Consider the following 22,222-nt stretch of genomic DNA (forward strand, 5'->3'; position numbering starts at 1 on the left):
ATATTGAATTAGATCAAAGGGAATTGAGTGTTCTTAAGGGATATTTCTGGCAGGCTGAGAAGGCCTTAAGGAATAACCTGCCTTCCCTCGGAGATGTTTCAGTGTGGGTAACTGGTTTGGATGATTCACCTCAAAGTTTTTGGAGACTTTAATCACATTTTTGTTCAATTTCATTGGACCGTTCCTTTTCCACGTATGCTTCAACAGCATAGTTTGGAGTTGAGAAGACTGTATGGCAGTCAACAGCTTTTACCACTCTTAGCATCCTCAGAGCCATCACAGGTCCAATCAGGGCCACCTCCTCAGCTTGTTGTGAGGCTTATAAAATAGCGAGTGGACGTTTCTGGCAATGCTCCTGATTCATAGTAGCTGCTCGACAAATGTTAGCTGACATATTGTTCACATTATGTCCATTTAATTTTCCCTTCTGAGACCTGAAGACACCTCAAGGTACACCACCTGCAAATTTATACCACATCTCTCAAGGTTTGTTATTTCTTTAAGTTGTTCATCTTAGGTCACTGCTTTCATGGTGGTTAATTGCATATTGATTATTTTTTGAACCTGGGTTTCAGAGAGTGACATCTACGACCTCATTCCTAACTGGGAGGGTGTATCCAACTTGGGGATCACAGTCATCCATGAACTACATGAAGCTTTCAAAGGTTGAATATTTGAAATCTGATTCTCTTGTGGAATAAAGTAGATTGGCAAACACCCTACAATTAATTTAAAAAGCATGTCCTTTGGGGTTTCCTTAGACTTTTCCTCATTTGGAATTGTCGCTGATTCCAGCATGCACTTTTACAAAGAAAGGGCAAGTTCAATAACATTTTTGGATCCCATTGTGCTGAGCTCTTTCTCGAAGCTCAGACAGACTTTGATTTCATTATCCATTTTGGAAGCTTCAGACTTTGAGAGCCCTTTTCATTATGGCGGTGGAAACATCTGATACAAGACTGGATGTGATTATATAAGACTTTGAGAACACAAAACATACTGCTTTACTGAATTGCTGAGAAATTTTTACTAAAGGAAAGAATTTGACTTCTGCCCAGAAGAAGGATCTGATTTGTTTGGACTTTGGATAAACTCAAGGCATACATTGTTGGCCAAAAGTTTAATTTGTGAACTAATTGTTGAGTCCTGAGCAAACCTCAGGCTTTAGAAAGCTATGACAGAGTCCAGAATCCCTTGTGAGCCTTAGATATGTTTCTGGACATAAAAACACTCAGATTAGACAGAAAAAAAAAAATCTTTGTCGAGAGGGCAGAGGAACACAAGCGTTCAGTTACTCCTGGGCCCCCATGAAGTGGTTATTACTCCACGATGTTTTGTTTGGAAAAAAGTACGAGCAAGTGAGGAAGAGAATCTAGTAAGAATCCCACAACCAAAGGCAGCTTCTATAGAAGCTGGGGAGACATGGGCAGGAAGGGGTTGGTAGCCCTAGTTTGGGGAACTAGGGGGACAGGCAACCCCCTTTCTGAGCACTCATTTCCTAATCATTGCAGTGGGTGGGGGGGATGCCCATTGTCTGTACCACAGGGAGGAGTAAGGACTCCTGGGACCCAGCCTCACAGGCAGCACCCATCCCCTGACGGAGCAGTCCTAGTCTGCCCCTCTCGGCTCTCTTCAGAGCTTTCTTTTGTGTCTCTGTTTTTCTAATTATACAGAAGGAGCATCAGATCCTTTGCTAACTTTCATCTCTTTAACCCTTTATTGCTTCTCAATGTTGCCTCTATCCAAGGAGGCGCCACACCACTGGCCTCAGGGTACGCAAAGGCAGCAGGAGCAACCTCCAGGCTTTGGTGGGAACCAGGTGCAGAGCAGCAGGGAGGAGCTTACAGTGTCCAGAGCTGTTGAATCTGGAACATTCTATCTATTCACTTAACCAACAAGTATTTGACTAGAGAGTGTCAAGGACATATTACATGTAGGCAAATGGATAAATACACACTGGCAAGCGATAATTGGCTGCGCTAATAGGATGCAGTGAGAGAATACTGAGGGGTGGGAGGGAACTTATTTAGACAAAGTGTTGAAGATGGTCTCTCTGGGTGGGGCCTGAGGCTGAGGAGGAGCCAGCCCTCTGAGGAAGAGAAGGAGCACCAGTGGGGGAGCCAGCATTGGGAAGGTCTTGAGGTGAGAGAGCTGGAGGGATCCCAGGAACTCAGTGTGGCTGCAGGACTGTGTGAGTGGAGGCTGGTGAGGTTACTTCATTCCTAGCATGATGGGAAGCCATGGAGAGGTTTCAAGGTGTGTGAGCCTGAGTGGTGTGCATGCGTGTGTGTGTGTGGGCGTACATGGATGACGCTTCTCCTGGGGACTGGTGAGGAGCTTCCTCACAAAACTGGTGGCTGTGACCCGGGAGCCTGGCCCGGTGGTGAGGAATCTCCAGATGATGGAAGGTCACAGTGTTTCTCCCAGGTCCTGGCTGTGGGCCTGTGCAGAGGGCCCTCGCTGCATAGTCTATCCCGGTGTTCAACCTCCGGTCTCTCACGACAGCCTGTTTCCTCACAATGCCTCTTCCTGCTGCATTTGGGTCATTGTCTCACCCCCTTACTACCCCCTCCTTTCCGGCCACCCCCCTCCTCTTTGCTCCTTTCTCTGCCCTCTCCAGCCCGTTTCCCTTCTCTCCTCGCTGCCTTTCTCATTAAGAGTCACTTACTTGCCAAACCGCAGCTCTTAGATTCCTGTTTTCCCAAACAGATTCCTGGCTGACCTCGTCTGTCGTTGGTCCCCTCTCTGTGCGTGACCCCCTCAGTTTCACTCCCCCCTGGCCCCCCCACCCCCAACACACACCCGCTAACCCCGAGGTCACGCGGTTTTCAAAATGGCAACAGGAAAAAAAGCCCTTGCTCTAGCCCTACAAATAGGAGGTGTGACGGCATGAGCCTCGGGTGACGTCATTCTGGGTGACGTCATTCTGGGGCCGGCAGGGCTGTAGAAGGCGGTTCTCAAAAACCAGAGAACAGAAGGTATCGGTATCGCCGTGCAAACTCCCTCCTGTGGCTCCCGGAGCCCTCTGAGTCGGGGTAATGAGAGAACATTCTTCAAACATGACTTCACCACGCTCGGGCCTCAGACAAATTCCTGGATGTGTGTGGAACACGCTCTCGCAGCAAGCCGGAGCACGGGGCGGCTCGGCTCTCTCCTCCCAGCTGCTGCCTTGCTGCCTTCTGAGTCAGTTTGCACTAAGATGCACTGAAATAGTTTTTTAAAAAGAGCAGACACACCTCTCATCGCATTGTCATTGTGTCATACGAGCAGGCCCTACGCATCACCCTTGAGCAGGAAGAAACCATGCATTTTTTTATATATATATATATATTTTTTCATATATAGAAAAAAGCAGGAGAGTGTTCCTTTGCAGGAAACAGCAGAGGTAATTTTTAGTTCACTTACAGCTGAGGGGTGTGTGTGTGTGTGTTTAACACAGGCGGTTTATCTGAGTGGATTTTAAGAAATTAATTTAACTGGAATATGATTAAATTACAAGGAGAGGGAAAAGCATTTGGTGGCATCAGATGGGGTCAAAGGCCACGCTAATGCAATATCTCGTCAATTGACTCATTGCTATTCTTTCACTGATGTGATTTAGTTCCCCAAATCCCTCTTATCATGGCAGACTTGCGCTGGCTGCATTGCACAGATGCCTTATAATCATTTCAGTGTGTTTACTTAAAACCTTTAAAAGCAATCAAGCAATTTTAAATATATTCCTGGCTGCATGTGTGCACGCGCGTGTCTCTGTGTGTGTGTGTGTGTGTGTGCGTGTGCGTGTGCGCGTGCACGTGCGCACATCCACACATCCACAGAGAGACTTTACAAATGTTGGGAGGAGGGTTCTGAGCGAACACTAGGACAAGTGTTATATTTATACACTGCAGAGCCCTTTCATGCATTTCAAAGAGCCTCACGCAGGCGACTGTTAAGCTTTCTTCATACCCATTGAATATACCATTATCTCCGTTAACACACGGAGGAAACCAGAGGACAAAGAGCCTCCCTGTGCGCCTTCTCCAAGGCCACGCAACTGTTGCTGGGACCTTGACTTTCTGAGTACCAGGCACTCACTCGCAGCATCTCACGAGTGTTGAGAATGATCTACCGGGGAGGGGGTGGGGTAGGGCTTTGATATACTCTGCTTTTTATTTCTTTGGATACAAAATAGAGCAAAACAAGTCATAATGATGGTCTTTCTCCTAGAATCCGACTGAGATCGGGGAAAACAGCAGCGCGGATCCCTGGGAAAGGGCAAAGCAGGTTTTGGCAGTGTGTAAATAGGTATGCGCCCATGGGTGCCAGCGCCTATCATGCCCCGACCTGCCCGCGCCTCTTCCCCTACTTCTCTGTTTCAGGATGTTGTGTCCGGAGTTAGAAAGGCAGCCTGGTTTGATGCAGAGGCTTGGGGCTGAGCGCCCGCGGTGGGATGCCACAAGCTCCTGGTGCCCCCAGGGAGGCAGGATGTGTAGTCATGTATTCATTCAACAAATGCTTCTCAAGCACTTAAGTGCCAAGCACTATGCTAAGGTCTGGGGACCCAGGAAGAAGACATGATCTTTGTGCTTGTCAGGGAGGAGAGAAAGTAAACAAGACCGTAGAGTGAGTTCTATAGTAGAGGCAGGGTGTGGGCCTGGGGAGACGAAAAAGGTAAAGAGAAAGGTTCTCAGGCTGAGGAAAGAAGTGTTCTGCTCAGTGTTGTCTGATCTGTCAGTCCCCTTGGGCAGGGGGCGGGAGGGTGCAGATTTGGACCATGCACCCTGTGCTGGATGACTCTGCTGCCCACGCTCCCAGCCTCCCATCTCGTCCCTCTTCCTCCCTCCCACTTGGTTAGTTCTCTCCCTTTCTGGAGGGGGGCTGCAAACATTTATCAAGTCAGCACTACTTATTGACTCAAATTGATCTGAAAAGTAATCACATTAAGGTATTGATGACTAATAAGGGGTGCACCTGGGTGCCCATGCATTTAAGCCTCCAGCCCAAAGGGCTCCAGCTGCTAAGGGAAAGCTCGGTGCTCCGGGCACCAAAGAATCCACATCTTTTGGAGAGTTGCCTGCTCTTTCTGCACTCAGAGCTGGCTCTGTTTCCAAACATTCTGTCTTACGTGTTTCCCCTCCCCGCTCTCCATGGGGCTGGATGATAAGGCAGGGGTGGAGGCTGGGAACTGCTAATTGGAGACCTTTTGGCTGGAATTGCCACCAAGCTGCAGAAACCACTATTTTGGAGCATGTGAGGCACCCGTGATGGAGACCAAAGCTGCAAACATTTAGATGTTGTTTGCTCTAAATACACTAATTATTTAGTTCATTCTTTACTATGGACATGTCACCTGTTGATAACAGAACTGGCATAGTGAGTGCACACCTGGGGAGCGTTAGGGACAGGTAGATATTATAATGACATTCCTGATGTTAGGAGGAAGGAGAGGGTGAATGCCTAGGAATGTCCACACCAGTCCCTCCCCTCCTAGTGCTCCCCGAGGATCCTCCCAAGGGCCACTTGTGGGTGTTCAAAAGTGCCCTAAGGCATAAAGTACTGCTCTTGATTGTGTGTCTCCATCCAGCTGAGCTTGGGTCAGTTCACTCAGCTCTTTTCAGAATAGTCCCCCTCTTGGAGACACCGGGCAGTGAAGACAAGTAATTAAATGGTTTTCAAACCTCACATAGTTCATTCTGAAGAGCTGTCTTTTTTTAAAAACACAATCTGTTTCAAGTGATTCGGAAAACAGACTTCTCTTAGTCGACACTGTGTAATAGAAATAAACATGAAGCCACTTAAGAAAGTGTGAATTTTCTAGTGGTCATAGTTACCATGGTAAAAAGAAACAGGTGAAATTAATTTTAGTGACGTCTTTTATTATACGCACTCTATTAAGACATCATGTCAACATGTAATCGGTATAAAAATTGTTAATGAGAGAAACTGTTTTTGGTACTAAACATGCAAAAATCAGCATTTATCGTTTCCTTCCCGTGCATTGCAGGCAGGACTAGAAAGTCACATTTCAGGGTTCAATATAGTTTCTGGCTGGCAGCTACTGTATTTTTTTCTCAGAGACACTTGGTATCTTTTATTTTATTATTTTTTAAATTTTCTTACATCATTGTTCATTTTTGTACAATATTTTATTTCTCCCCTCAGGTGTAATCCCCATAAATCTCCCACCACCACAGCACCTGTGAACCATCACCATAGTGTCTTCCCCCGCCCCTATTTTGACCCCTTTCTCTTCTCTTCTCCTGCTATATGTCTCAGAGTCTAATTTGCCTGCTGGTTTTGTCCTTTTCCCCCCTAACTCTGTTCAGTTTCACTATATTCCTCCTATAAATGAAACCATCTGATATTTTCCTTTTTCCTTCTGACTTATTTCACTGTGCATAATCCCTTCCAGCTCCACCCATGTTGCTGGGAATGGAATGAGTATCTTTTTGATCGCTGTGTAGTATTCCACTGTGAATATCTAACTTGGTATCTTTTTCATGGTAACAGTGCAAATACCTTTTAGGCATAAAAATATTTACTGTGTGGGAATCAGCACCTAGGTCAAGTGATGCTGATTGTGGTTGTGGAGAGTGACCTTGGGCTCTGGCCCAATCTTTTAGTGACTTTTTGAAAATGAAAAACTGTGACTACACCTCCATATATATTTGTTAGTGTGAAATGAATATTCTTTGCTCACAAATTGACATAAAGGAGAAAGCACAGGGCAAATGGTATTTTCCTGGCACTTTCTCCCAAGTTCTGAGACCACAAAATTGATGATACACCTTGGCAATTATGTGGACTCCTGTTTCCTGGGAGACTGGGAATCATTGTGTGGAATTATCTCCCTCTGTGCATCAGCATCAGAGAAGAACATCACGAAAGTACTGTTCCCCAACCCCTCCCCAGCATCAGATCAGGTCTGGCAGGGCCCAGGCACTTGACTATTAAGCCCTCAGGTGATTCTAACTTATGACCTGGACTCTGGATGCAGAAATACCTTTTGTTTTCTAGGTGAAGAAACAGGCTAATGGAAATAAATGACTCCCCTAAAGTCAGCATGGGCCCCTGAATCTGGACATTCTCTCCTACCCTGTCTTACATGCAGAGAAACATTTCAGTGATTCCTCCAGTGGGGGTCTTCTTCTGTTTTGATCTCAGACTTGTTCTCATTTTGCATTACGCTACATTACTCCGTTCAACCCAACACAGACAAATGTCAAGAAAGGCTCCAAATCATTTCTCAAAAAGTCTTCAGATCAATAATAAACCTTGGAAGCAATTCTGATTTGGGATAGTGGCCCTAAGTGCCTCCCATTATAGGTCCAAGTGGGAGCTATTGAAAGGGGCAGAGAGAAACCCCAAAGAGCAAACACCTGCCTCTGAAGTCATTTCTTCAATGATTCACAGCTGAAGCCCCCCGTGAACCAGCCTCGCGCGCAGATATCACCATATACAGCCAGAGCCCACAGGAGGGAGACGCAGTGCAAGCGGGGTTGGGGTGTTTCGGGCCTGGGGAGCCCAGGGCAGCAGGGGACCCACCAGCTCTACGCCTCGGTGCCAGGCCTGTCCATGCTGGGGAAGACAGACGTGCAGGTTGGTGTACGTTTGTTTTTGTGAAACATCCTAATTTGTCAATGTTGGCAATGAATTGACCTTTGGGGAAGGAAGCTCCCTTCTACTTGTGAGCCTTTGTAGTGCAGACTTTTCGGTAAAGTTAAGATTTCATGTTCCATCTTGAGTTTTATTGGCTTGCAAAAAATGTTGGAGTAATACCATAGTGCAAACTCTTGCCCTCTACCCTGTAAAACTGATAAAGTGCCAGTTCCAGAGAGAGAATATTAGCAGAGTATTACCGTGGTTGTCTTTTAAAGTCTTCCTCCTTGTTCTCATGATTTCACAGGAGTAAATATCATTACAGTGCATAAGGTCTAGTATAATTTATTTTTAAGTTCTTTTTGAACATCCAACGAACCAGGCAATTACTAGTTTCACCTGGGGATTGCTAGCTTTAGCATGATCTAGGGGGCTGGTTCTGTGTGCTGTATAAAGAAAAAGAATGTTTTCATCCTCTGTGAAATGAAAATGGACATTTCCATTGTAGCGCTGGGGACACCTCTTAACCAATGAAGTGATAACCCATTAAAAAAATTTAAAATGACTCTTACCCACATTCACTTCAAGAAGAAAACACCTGTAGCATACAGCATGGACATGGAGCGCCCTTGATTTGAAATAATCTAAGGCAATAATAAAAACAGGTGAAGGCTTTTTAGTTATGTAAAAGTTGATATAATAGTACCCTTTACTCTGCAGTATTCACACAAAATAAATGCAAGCATATTAGAGTGACATGAAATATGTATGCCTTCCTATCTTGGGCGTTCTTGAATTTTACCACCATTCTTCTATTTTCTAATTCTTAAATAACCCTTCAAATTAAAATATGGACTTGTGAGACTGTTTCAGGTATACTATGAACAGTTTTACTGTTCTCAGATAACCAGAGGTAGGTAACAGTTTCTGACAAAAGCCAAAGGGAACAGGATTAAACAGGAATTAGAGTGGTTAAATTTTCTTTATCTAAAAGCTTCGAGTCTTTGGAAAGCTGCTGGGTTTCTATTTTGAGCCATGCTGCCCACATATCTTAACGACAGAATTTTGGTATAATTTTGCTCTTCCTCTTTTTATCTCTGTTTGGGTGTATTTATTATTTCATATGTGATGATGCAAAGCTCATTAAAAGGTCCATTTATGTTCTTGTTATCTGTATGGGGACCTAGCTGTTTTTCTCTTACTGTTTATAGAATCCTCACTGTAATATTCAGATTTGCTGGCACTGGGCCCTTCCTCACACAGCCTACATTCCATTCCCCTCTGTGACTCTATTTATTGGAGTCTCTGTGATTTACTCAAGACTAATAAAGATAGTGTAAAAGGATGGGGCTTAGGTTTATCCATCCATGGAATTTTAGCACTTTGAGAGGCGGGTTTATCTTATGTTCTTTTTTTCCAATTTAATTAAAACAACCAAAAAAGCGTGAGTGCAAATGAGTGACAGTTGGCAGCTCTGCCTTATTCAGCTGGAGGAACTCCAGAGCGTCTGATGCTTTGAGATGGACAAGTAATTACCTCCTGTCTGTGACTATTTTCTACCAGGCTAAGCCCAATGTTTATTGTAAACTATCTGCCATTAAAAGCTGTAATAGCAAGCCTTATGTTCCCACACCATAAATTTGACTTGCACTGTTTCTTTATTTACCTCCATGTTTTATTATATTCTTTGAAATGTTTCATTTTAAAGAAAGATAACGGAAGAAAGAAAATTGAACAAATTCCAAATTCACACTTGAAAGCTATGCTTAGCATACATATTATTCGCAGAGTCCCAGGCAGTGCCGATGACCACTTTCTGGATATTGGCAGCTTCTGGGAAACGATTAGATTCTGTCTCTGCTGGTATAGCACTGGGTAAATGGTCCAGAAAATAACCCCAAAATTAAAGTTCAACCAGGCCACATAGGCCCAGGACAGCAGTTTTCAAACTTTTGTTCTGAGAATGCTTTTATCCTCTGTCAATATTTACTGCATAATAAAAACGGAAGCATTTTAAAAATGTATATTTGTTAAAACAATTTTAAAAATCCATTTCATGTTAACATAAATGGCATTTTAAAAATAACTATTTTCTAACCCAAAGAGAGCGTTTAATGAAAAGAGGGGATGGTTTTAGAGTTTGTGTGACTTGATTGAAGACAGGTGGATTCTCCTGTCTGCAGTTTCATTCAATCTGTGTGATATGTTGCTTTGCTTGGAGTATCTGGAGAAAATCTGGCCCTACATAGATGTGTAGTTGGAAAAGAATATTTTAACAGCCTTTTCAAATAATTATGAATATTCTTCTTTGATCCCAAACCCAAATTTGACAAGTGGTAGTTTCTTAAAGGTTAGTTACCATTTTGGAAACCCTATCAGTGGACTTTTTAAAAAAGAACTGACAGACGTTATTATTTTAGAGCAGTTTTAGGTTTATTAAAAAAATGGAGCAGATAACACAGAAAGGTCCATATGCCCTCCCCCAGTCTCAGTTTCCTGTTATTAACATCTTGGGTGAGTGGCTATAGCTGTTACAATCCATAAGTCAATATTGACACGTTATTACTAACTAAAGCTCACAGTTTACATCAGGGTCCATTCTTGTGAGGCCTGGTTTGGCTTTCACAGTATACTCCCTCTGCCCACCATTCAGCTTGATGCATAGTAGTTTCCCTGCCCTGAGCATTGTGGTGCGCCACCTGTTCATCTGCTCTCCCCTGAGCTACTGCTAACCTTTGACCTTTATACCATCTCTATAGTTGTGCCTCTTCCATAAACTTACAGTGGGATCTTGCTGTCCACAGCCTGTGCAGTCTGCTCCTTTCACTAAACAAGATACATCTAACACTCCTTTGTCTTTTCATGGCTTGATGGCTCATTTCTTTTTCTTTTTTTTACTTTTTATTATGCATACAAGAACTGGGGTGCAGGCCAGAGGTGTGGGGTGGGGGGGTGAGAGGATTCACTAGAGACAGAGTGGGGAGAAGAACAGGAGGATCCACTGAAATACACTGCTGAGGGGAGCTGTGGGTAGACAGGAGAGGTCTGCTGCACCATGTGGGTCAGCTCCCTGGCAGGGGATCGAACTCATGCCACAGTGGCTGGCAACAACCTGACAGTGCTAAGACCTCAACCCCTAAAACACCAAGGAGGCCCTCTTTATTTTTTAATAAAATGCTTGATGTCCTATTAGTTTGCAATGTTTTATAGGGGAGGGCAGCTTCATACCTTGGTTGTGTGTTCCCCACTGCACCCACCCCCAAAGTTCTGCCATTCACACTATCAAATTGATCCTATTTCTCCCAATTCCTTTCCCTGTCTTCTCTGGGAACCACCATAATTTTCTCAGAGGCTCAAAGTTCTTTTTTCTCCCCATTTTCTTTATATTCCACAGAACTCATTTCTTTTTATAGCTAACTAATATTCCCTGATGAAGGTATCACAATCACCTGTTGAGGACATCTTGCTTGCTTTCAGTTTTTGGAAATTCTGAAGAAAGCTGCTATAAACATTTGTGTGCAGGTTTTTGTGCGGACATAAGTTTTCAACTCATTTGGGTAAATACCAAGCAGTGTGAATGCTGAATTCTCCGGAAGCCTATGTTTAGCTTCGTAAGAAACTGCCAGACTGCCTTCCAGCGTGGCTGTACCATTTTACATTCCATCAGCAATGAATGTGAGTTCCTGTTGTTCCACATCCTTGTCAACATTAGGTATTATCCATTTTTTGATTTTTAGCCTTTCTAATAGTTGTATAGTAATAGCTCATTTTAATTTGCAATTTTCTAATGGCCTGATGTTGAGCATCTTCCCACATGTTTATTTGTTTTCTCTTTATCGTCTTTGGTGAGGCATCTTTTGAGATCTTTTGCCTATTTTTAAATTGGTGGTTATTGTTGAGTTTTAAGAGTTCTTTGTATATTGTGGATCCTAATTCCTTGTCAGCTGCATTTTGTAAACGTTTCCTCCCAGCCTGTGGCCTGTTATTCTAGCCTCTTAATCAGTGGCCCTTTCAAACTGATACCCTTTCAAACTGCCTCTGTCCTGATTATACTAAGGCACCAGCAGTTTTAAAGGCCATTGTTGTATAATTCCTGCACAAATTTCAGCTCAAAGAAAAGGTAAATAACATTTTCATATTATTGTGAAAATAGTGTGTATTTTGTAGATACCCCTGAAAGGGTCTTGGGGGCATCCCCAGGGTTCCCAAACTACATTAAGCAAGTATAATCCATTCCACTCCCCAGTTGAAGCCTCACAAAGACCACATATCATTAGAAACCTGAGTTTTCCAAATATGAAATGTTTTCTGCAAAAAGGATTTAGAAGGCAAAGAAGGACTGTAACATGCTAAAGTTGGTTTTCTGATTCACTGGGCACAGTCCATTTTGTTTAGAATTTTCCCCACTGGTGATTCTTGGCAGAATATGATTTTTTTTTTTTCGCCAAATACATTGTGTGTGTAAAAATATATCCACTAAAGTTTGTGAGTCAATGAATGTCTCTTATGGTCAAAAAATTGGTAGCTAATGCTCAGTTCTGATATTGCAGTGTAGTTGTATGTTTAGATGACATAGGGGCCCTCAACTTCCCCCTTTCCCTGCTCCTTCATCAGTGTCCAACAAAATCAGAAATGGGGAAAGAACTCTAGTTTTGCAAAGCAGATAGGCCTGGATTGGAATATGGATTTAACTTCTCTTGAGCTTTGTGTTCTCCATCTGTAAAAGGGCTATGATGTCACTCCCAGGCATGGCTGTGAAGATTATATAGACGATAGTATATGTGAAAGGAGGAATCTCATAGGCACTGCTTAAATACCGACATCATCCTCAGAAGTCATCACTTCTATTTTTAACAGATTCTTATTGTCTAGCCCGGGGAACTTATGCTTCAGCATGTGTTTACTGGAGAAAATATTTAGTGAGATTTAGCATACCCCTTAGGAAGTCTATTTTCACAGGGGACAAAACATTATGCCAAAGACATAATCTTCAGTACTGTCAACACCCAGAGAGGGACTAAAGATGAGAGGTCACTGGAAAAGAAACTCAGTATGGAACCGTAGGAGATGGCACCATAGGTTGTAGGGTGTCAACTGATGAAGTGACTGGACCCATTCCCAAGGCAAATGTCTAATCATAGTTGGAAGTTAAGGGTATGAGAAGTAGCAGCAGTGGGGAATCAGTGGTGGACCCCAGGGATCCCAAGGGCAAGTTCAGTTACTTCTTCCTTTCATCCAGTGAAGTGAAGCATCCATCTTCATTGCTGCTTTTGACAAGCTTGACCTATCGGCTAGAGGGGGTGGTGTAATAAGCAGGGAAACCTTCTTGATACCCCTAAATCAGAGGTTGGGTTCTGGAGTTACACTATTTGTACTTCGAGTTTTAGCTCCTCTGCTTGTTGCTCTGTGGTTAGGGTAATCACTCAAGCCAGGTCTGCCTCTGTCTCATCTGTAAAATGGGACAAGTGTCCCACATCCTTGTCAACATTAGGTATTATCAGCTTTTGTATTTTAGCCCCTCTAATAGGTCAGTGCTCTTTGTAAAGCATCTGATTCAAGGCAAGGGCTCAGTAAATGCCATCTTTGCTATCAGTAGTTGCCTACTCACCAGAGTAATGCTGAGGCTGCAGTGTGCACCTCTGTGCAGTTAACCCAAAGGCCTGTCTCCCTTGGGTGCCATGGTGCTCTTAGTAAAATGATACATCTCACTTATGTTTCCACTTCTGCTCCCAAGTTAACACCAGGCCAGGATTACCAGTGAATAGACAGAATATTTATGGAGACTCCGACCTTCCACAGCAACCGCAGCTTCAGGTCATTGAGTTTTAAAAGCTTTTCAATCTTACCTTAGAATGATTTTTAGTGCTTTGCTCTTTTCAGATATAATACATGATCATTAGAGAAAATTTAGAACACTAAGGAACCGTCAATCTCCCATAATCCCAGAGCTGATGCTGGGATTTTGTTCCGATGTGTTTCTTCCAATCACACACACACCTAGAAAACTAAGCTCTTTCCACCATAAATGCTGATAGGGATGGCATATATCATGTCTTTATCAATTAAGAAGTTAATTTTTAGTCAATATCATTCTAATTGAGGTTTTAAGTCTGCAAGGTTGTAGTTCAGTCACAAAGCCTGCATTTATTCAATAAATAGTTACTAATTACCTGCTATGTGGCCTGGCACTGCTGTGTCCTGGTGATACAGAAATGGAAAACATGCAAAAATTAAATTGACTCTTGTGTTCATGGTGGCATTGTTATTTGGGAAAAAAAAATTACATTTAATAACAACCTAAATGTTCATCACTATATTATGGCATAACCCTCCAATAAAAATCCTTAAAAAAACAGGATGCAGCAAGAAAGTAGGCACTTTTCCTATTCCCTTCCAATGAGTTAAACAACATAGGAAAACTCTGCAGAAGAGTAGAGGCATGGGGGGATGGGTGCAGGGGCTACTGGGCATAAAGGGCACAGTTTTGATGTGTTTCCTGGGTTTTCTTTGTGCCTTATATATCTCAGATGTGGAGCTGAGGGAACCAGCATCCTGGAAATGCCAGCAGGAGTGGACAAGAAAACCCCACCACTGCCAGCTCTCTCCAGCCAGAGGACTGGGACAGGGGCCAATTGGCAAGACAGAAACTTAATGCTATGGACTGGAGTGTGTGCTCCCTAATAACACCCACCCCCCCAGTTAATAGTATTTGGAGATAAGTCTTTTGGAGGTGGTCAGGGTTAGATGAAGTCAAGAGGGTGGAGCCCTTACAATGGGGTTAAAGAAGGGATGAAGCTCTCCCCGCCTTGGGGAACAGGGTGAGAAGGTGGTGGCCACCTGCAACCCAGGGAGAGAGCCTCCACCGACATAGGCCCTGATGCACCTTGACCTTGGACTTCAGTCTCCGGAACTGTGGGAGAAGAGACTTTGGTTGTTCAAGCCTCCCACCTCCAGGATGTATTTTTGTTACAGCAGCTAGAGCAGATGGGCAGGTTTTGCTGCTGTAACAAATAGCCAAATACGTCGAAATGGCTTTGGATCCGGGTAGTAGGGAGAGGCTGGAGTTTTGAGGCATATGCTGGAAAAATGTTAAAAGTGATTCTGATGAGGTCTCACGCAGTATTGAGGAGTGGAGTTTGGAAACTGGAGGAGAGGTGATCGCTGTTAGATGTGGCTGGGGGCCTGGTGCACCGCGTTCTCCTGTGCTGTGGAAGACAGAATGTGGGTGTGATGAAACTGCATGTTTAGCAGAAGGGGTTTCTCAGCAAAGTGTTGAAGGAGGGACTGACTTCTCCTGAATACTTTTACAGTAAGATGTAAAAGGAGAGAGATGGATCAAAGAATTGTTAAGCGAAATGGAAACAGAACTTGAAGATCTGGAAAATTCTCAGCCTTTCCATACTGCAAGAAATGAGAAAGTTCTGAGAATAACCATTTGAGAAAGAGGTCAAGGGGCCGACTCACGGAAATCATCTGCCATTTCACCTCCCCTTCTTGTGTATGCCTTGGGCTTAACAGGCCACAGAAGAAATTTGTTACCCATTGTTTCTTGCCAAGCCCTGACTATCCCTTATGGTTAAAACCCTAGTACTGAAAAGCAACATGTAAACTGCAAGACAGTGTTTGTGATGCCAGTTACTTGAAAAGAGGATCCTTTTGTATGTAGGTGCCTTCAGGAAGTAGATATTTAAGAAATCATTGGGAAATAATGGAAAATAGTTGTTAGTCTCTGCTAACCCATTGAGGGCTTAATCTTCATGCCTTATTGAGTGTCCATAATGACATATAGTTTTCCTTGATCTTCAGCCTTTACTTGGGATAAAGGAGGGGGCAACAAGTCAGTCTTTAAGGTTTTGGTCTATTCATCCATCTATTCATCCACCCACCCATCTATCTTAAGTAACATTAGGGTCCCTGCCCACCCCCCAAAAGCTTTAAAGTCATGGAAGCTGCTCCTTCCAAACACAGAAATGCAGATACTCCAGACACCGTGAAGCCAGGCTGGCTGGCTGCTTCTTTCCCTGGCCCTAAGTGAGACTAGGTCACCTGTTCAGCTGCTAAGTGCCAGGTTGGGGGTAACCTGGATGTTTCTATTCCCCTGGGCTTTGGTGCCTAGGTTGCAAGTCTGGTTCTTGCTCTTTTCATCCAGATTTTGGATGGATTCTCTTCCATACTTGGCCAAAATTCTCTTACCCCGTGGTTGCTCTTGTTCTGGAACTGCCTTCAGGTGATGCCTCTCCACTCCCTCCTCTACACAGGGATTTTATCACCTGCCTGGACTTGCCCACCTAGTTCCCTGCCTCCTCCTCTCCCCCTGCTCCCTCTCTGCCCTCTTCCTGCTGTCCCTGGGTGGCGTGTCCTTACCCCCTTGGAAGAGCATCAACTGCAGAGTCCCTGGGGAGGCCAGACCTTCATCTGGGTGATGATGCCACTGCCCAATAATTCGTAATTCTTCCCATGAAGCCTGTGTCACATTATTTTGAATTATCTCCAGTAACTGCATTCCAAGGATTGACTTTTTTAAATGGCCAGATGTGATTCGGGGTCATGCACAGTAATGAAGACTGTGATTAAACTTGACGCTACCATTTGTGTCATTCAGGTAATAGGATTGATTTTCTTTTGTAATTTGTAAACTGAGCTCCAAAAGCAAGTCCACCAGACTGTAAGTATGAGGGCAGGGGCCCTGTGTGTTCTCATCGCTTTATGTTCAGCACCAAAAAGAGTGCTTGGAAAACTGTAGATGCTTAAGCAGTATTTGTTGAGGGAATGGGAAGGAGGCCTTGCAAGAATGTCTAGGGTAGAAGGAGCACCCCACGTCCTAGCACAGAAATCCTGATATTCTATTCCTGTCCCTTTTGTCCCTTATACTTGCGTGGAAATAATATAGCCCTTGAATTGCGAGCCCAGAGAGTTAGTGGTGATTAAATCAGGAATGTAAACCCTAGGCTCACAGACATGTTGAAGCCATGTGCACAGATGTTATTCCCAAGAAAACGGCTGCAAAAGCTGATGGTCAGTGTCACGTGTGAGTCTTTCCATGCTAAGTCATTATTCCCAGCATTTTAAAAAAATGTTTTCAAGCACAGCTCAGTGCTTTAGATAGATTTGTTTTTTCTTCATGTGGTAGAATCACATCTGGACATTAGTTAGATATATTCCATCTAAAAATAGCATTTATCCAATTTACTGTCACTTGAGGGGAGAAGTCTTTTTTTTTTTTTTTAAGGCAGATTCCACTTATAATTCTCTGCAGTCTTTCATGGCTCACTGCCATTTAACACAAGAAAGGAAAGGTACAGGGTGTGCGTGTATGAGTGTAAGTCCAATGAAATAATTTTTATAGACAGGGGGTGGGGGAAGACAATGGTCTCCTCATTCCTCTTTTCTTCATTTTTTTCTTTCATGCCTTCACTGATCTTCCTGCTTACATCCAGCGTTGGGGTGAGCTCCACCAGTCTCCCCTGGACAGGGGCCCTAATTCCTTCAGGGCCACAGTTCTTGCATTTGGGGGGTTTTGTCTGCCTTTTAGACTATCTTTTGACTCTCAATGATCGAGAGTCATCTAGCTACCATTTGGGGTTTAGAAAAGGAGAAGGAGGGCCTCCCCGGTGGTGCAGCGGTTGAGCACTGGGTTGCAAAGCTGCTTGCAGCCTCTGCAGCACCAGTTTGATCCCCACCACCGGAGGTGGGTCCCACATGGGGGACAGACCTCTCCTGCTGCCCGCTGCTCCCCTCAGCAGTGTATTTCATCAGTCTGCCTGTTCTGCTCCCCGCTCTGGTGAATTCTCTCACCCTCCCGCGCTTCTGACTGTACCCAGTGCTTGTATAAATACATAAATAAATCTTTAAACAAAAAAAGAAAAGGAGAAGAAGAATAAAAAAGGAATTTAAAAGACAGGGAGAGAAGAGAAACGAGTCCAAGCTCCAGGCTCACGAGCCCTCTGCAGCAGCCGGCACGCGGAAGCAGAAACCAGGACGAAATTGACTTAGGAGAAATCGGCCTGCCGCTGCTTCTACCTAAGGCACCGACAATTTGAGTAAATCAGGGCAGGACTGGTTGTAAATAGGGAACGTTCAAGTCAATCCCAATTTCCCGTTTGCCAAGGTCCTTGGCAGTTCTGGAAATAATTATCTTCCGGGACAGGACCCAGAACTTTCTTGTCTTGTGACACTTGTCCTGTTTCCCTAAGAACTCTGACTTTTATCCCTCCCGCCTCCGCCCCCTCCCCTCCAAACACACACACTTACCAGTGGAGTCATATTGTCCTCAGTGATGGGGAGGATTTCTGTTCCTTGTCAACACACTTTCCACCAGAGTAAAAGGGCCTGAGCTGCCACTGTTAGGATGCGTGTCCCTTGCATGTGAAAGGGGCTTCCTCAGCCCTCAGTCAGCAGAATTTGCAGGGAAGGCTTTGTCTGAATGCCTCTACCCTTCTGTGACCTTCCATGGGGGGTATGGAATGTAAAATGGCAGGGGCCTCCCTGGTGGCACAAGGGGTTAAACGTCAGCACTATGAAGCTAACTGCAGCCTCTGCAGCACGAGTTTGATCCCCGGCCAGGGAGCTACCCACATGGCGCGGCAGACCTCTCCTGTCTCACCCGCTGCTCCCCTTAGCAGTGTATTTCAGTCAGTCTGCCTGTTCTGTTCCCAACTCTGTCTCTGGTGAATCCTCTGACCCCCCGCATCTCTGGCCTGCCCTCAGCTCTTGTATGCATAAATAAATACATCTTTTAAAAAATGTGAAAGGGCAGAGAGCTGTTAGGGCTGCAGCCTGAGCTGTGGATGTGAGCAATGCTGGCAGAGTTGTCTGGCAAGTCAGTCCAAGGACTCTGCCATCATTGGCATTGTTCTTCTCCCCACCCCATTTTTATTTATTAAATTTATTTTCTTAGATTATTCATTTTTGCACAATATTTGACTTCTCCCCTTGGGTGTAGTCCCCATAGTTTTCCCACCACCACAGCCCCCGTGAACCATCACCACAGTCCCTTGTGCTCTTTCCTCTCCTGTTTACCCCTCCCTCCCCCCTGCTGTGTGTCTTTGGTCATCTTGCAAGTTCTAATGTGCTAATGTCTGGTCTGCCCATGGGGATGAGCTTAAACACATCTGCTCAGAAGGTTCTTTTCTGATGCATGAACACGGGGGCTTCCATTCCTAAGCACAGCCAGCCTGTTGGAAATCGGACCTGTTGGATCATTTTCATTTTGTGAAATACTTTTATAGATTTTTCTTCGATATGTCTTGGCAGAAATGAAACAACAGACTTAACATTTTCAGAGGAGACTCATTTGACTTCAGTTATTTGCATCCTTTATTTTTCAACTATAAAAACTGAACAGATATGTGAATATCATAGGTGGAATGAAATTAATTTTTGCCACCCACAGTAGTTCATTAGTGAAATAAGGAAAGGATTTAATAGATGTGTGCTTGGTGTACCTAAAATTATTTCACCATAACAAAGAGTCTTGAAAGTCTAAGAAAAAGTATGACAGTTAAATTGCCTCTCGAACAGTATTACTGTAGAGCAGGAAAACAGAGTCTTAAAATAACTCATTGTAGAGCTGGAAAAGATGGAGAAATGCACAAAGGAAGCACAAAGGTATTGCAAATGGAATGAAAATCTTTGTAAAATACCAATACGCCACTTGTTCTTGGCTTGCAAAGAGTTCCAGATTTTCATGATCTTTCATGTCTCCATTTTTGCAGGGGTGGACTTCAATAAAAATCCTAAGCAGGTTCTATTTCTCTGCTTTAAAAGGTAAACCTTCATTCTTCCCCAATGTAAGCTTTGTTGTCTTCCCATTTTGAAACCTACTAATTAAGAATTTGACACTCTCCATGAAGAGGCTAACAGGTCAAAAAGACAGCGGGAGTGAATGTCTCACAAACACCCCACTTCCATAATAGCACCCCTCCTTCTAGAATGTCAGAGGTGGAGGGGATCTTGGTGGCCATGTAGTTCAACATCCCCTTTTAACAGATGGAGAAAATGAAGCAGAAGGAGGGAAAGCATTCGTTCAAGGGTACATGGCCAGTTGGCGGTCAAATGAGACAAGAATGTGGTCCAGCCCCTTCCCTCACTATATATGTAGTCTTCAGGCACCAGTGATTGCTTGATTATTTGCTGAAGTCTTGCCAGGATGTCAGTACAGGTCCATCTTTATAGCTAACTAGTCTTAACTAAGTGCATGTAGTTGAAGGAAATTTCCCTTGAAATGTCTTCTAATGCAGACCTTCCTCAGGTAAGAATTCAGTCCCTCACCCTCTGCTCTCTGTCCCCAGCCCACTTAATGGGCTTGAAGACACTTCCTGCCAAGTCTGCAGCAAAACTCTGGGTAACTGCAGTCTTTGGCTTGTTGGGTCAAAGAATGTGGCCCTCCTGAGGGTGCAGAGGTTCTAGAAGCTTCTTGGTCCTGGAAACCTTGTTAAATCATCTTCTTTTGGCTCCGAGAGGAAAAGTGAGGAAATTTTCATTCTTAATTTTTCATCATCTGGTAACATCCTAATCTTTTTTAAAAACAATAAGTAGTTGTCTTATGGAAGATCAAGAGAATGACAGGTGTGAAATCTAGAATTTTTTGTGGGTCCTGCCATTTCTCTGTGATAATTTAGTGCTTCCTCTGTGCTGTGTATTTGGTGTGTGGTGGGTAGGATTAATAAAAACACCACTACCACCAGACAGGAGGGTCCCCATACTCAAAGAATTTCTGGCCTAGGTGACAGAAATGCAGCAGAAATGATTTGAAATGATAGGTGGGTTGCTGATAATAATCATCTTGGCTGGCCCCAGGTAACTGTCCAAGTGGGTAGTAGTTAGCCACCTCCGTCCCCTGTCTGTGGCAGGCCCATCTCTCCTCGATGTTGAGAAGGCCTGTATCTGCAGAGGAGAGAGAGGCCATTGCCTTGGACAAACAATTTAGGGGGACACCAAAAATCCAGCAACCAGGATTAATAGTTTAATGCAATTTTTTAAAAATCCAAACAAATGCAAAAAAAAAAAAAATTCCATGACAAACAAGACATCAACGTTTTAACTAGGCCTGCCTTACTTTCCCTTGCCTCAGATTCTGTTATGACTCAGCATGACATTTAGAATAGAAATGAAGCAAAAAAAGGGGGGGGGGCTAGGGGGATCATAAATCGTGGAAGGTGGAAGAACTTAGGTCCCAAAATGTTAGTCCAATCAATTTTACAGGTGGGAAAACTAAGAAGTTAAATGTTTCATCTCAAGTCAATCATAGATGTCTTTAAAAATGCCCAAGCTCAGGTCTCGCGCCCACCAGTACTGTGGCTGCTTCGCTCTAGTGGCTTCCAAGGTGGGGAAAACACATCCCTAAATGATTTCCAGCACTTGGTCAAACCAGGGCATTTTAATGGGCCATGTTACGTAGCGAGAGAGACCCCTTTTAAATAAATTCCAGGGCACATGCAAGTCTCATTGGAGACTGTGCCCATAGATTCCAGAAAAATAAGGCATGGCCTGGACACCCAGAACTGCCTCTTTTTTGGCTCCAGAGCATACAGGGGTTAAGGGATTGGGAGGGGCCTGTGGTGTCAGGTCCAGTGGGTACCCTCTGGCTAGGAGCATATTTGCTCTCTTGCTCAAGTATCCCTCCCTGTTCCTTTGTGATCCCCAGTGACTGTCCTGGCTTGTCTTTTGCTCACATTGGAGTGACTGGACAGAGGTTTGGCCGTGTGCTTTAGTTCCAATTCAGTCAAGAGGGTGCCCCTTTCTGTGACTCAGGCCAGTTTGTCAGCATTTGACAATAAGCACCAGCTACTCTAAGGGTCCCTCTGCCTCACTTTGTCCTCAATGAGTACAGATGCCACAAGGGGGCTTACAGGAAGGAGTGGATGATGGAGGAAAGGCTTGGGTGTTCCAGATTCTCTTTCCCAATTCTCTTCCAGTCATATTTCTCACTCTACAAGCATCACTCCATTTTGATAAGACTTAGTATACAGTCCAGGTATATAGTGGTGATCGTGAAAATCCCTGTTCCTTCTTGATTCTTCCTCATCCAAGTCTAAGGAATCAAGGACTATCCTGTGTACACATAGTGTTCTGAATAAGGCAAAGGACATATGTGGCTTGTACTTGTCCCAGATCCAGTTCTTTCTTGGTCCTCCTTGGAGATTTGCTATGCTGTAGTTCCTATGGAAGAGGGAGTTGGTCTCTAAGGCCAGGGACCACACAGGGTTAGGGTGATTACCTTGTTGTGAGTTGCGTGAGACTTTCCTATTTCCGGCATTGAATGTCCCGACTTCCAGAAACCCTCTGAGTCCCAGGCAAATAGAACAGTTGGTCAGCCAAGCTCGAGACCAGCAGCCAGTGATCACTAGGCCCCCACGGTGATGTCTAGACTCCTGATAGAGGTGGGACCTTTGACCTTACCTCAGGAATTGGATGGAGTAAAGGGGCAGATGAGCATGCTTTTCAAGTTTGGGCATAGGAACTCCGGAAAAACCTGTCCTTCAGCCTCTGATAAGAATCAGATGCTATTGGCCAGGGTCTGTGCACATCCACAGCAGTTAGAGTCTAGTACTAACCCCACGGCTTGGGCTACAGGACAGGTGTTCCAGTGACAGGCAAGCGTCTGTGCTAGCAACAGGCAGATGGGAAAATTCTGGGCATT

The 22,222-nt window shown here is 44.2% G+C and overlaps 1 long non-coding RNA gene across 2 annotated transcripts in view; it reads left to right on the forward strand.

Moving 5' to 3' along the window:
• Window positions 1-22,222, forward strand: part of LOC119231038 (uncharacterized) — a 45,284-nt gene that overhangs the window by 2,885 nt on the left and 20,177 nt on the right. For both annotated transcript variants that reach the window (XR_005121852.2, XR_008549750.1), the window contains exon 3: window positions 19,296-19,347. This is a non-coding gene — a long non-coding RNA (uncharacterized LOC119231038). The remainder of the gene's footprint in view (window positions 1-19,295; window positions 19,348-22,222) is intronic.

Source organism: Talpa occidentalis, unplaced genomic scaffold, assembly GCF_014898055.3.
Source record: "Talpa occidentalis isolate TD23 unplaced genomic scaffold, MPIMG_talOcc4v2.1 talOcc4.7, whole genome shotgun sequence".
NCBI classification, from domain to species: Eukaryota; Metazoa; Chordata; class Mammalia; order Eulipotyphla; family Talpidae; genus Talpa; species Talpa occidentalis.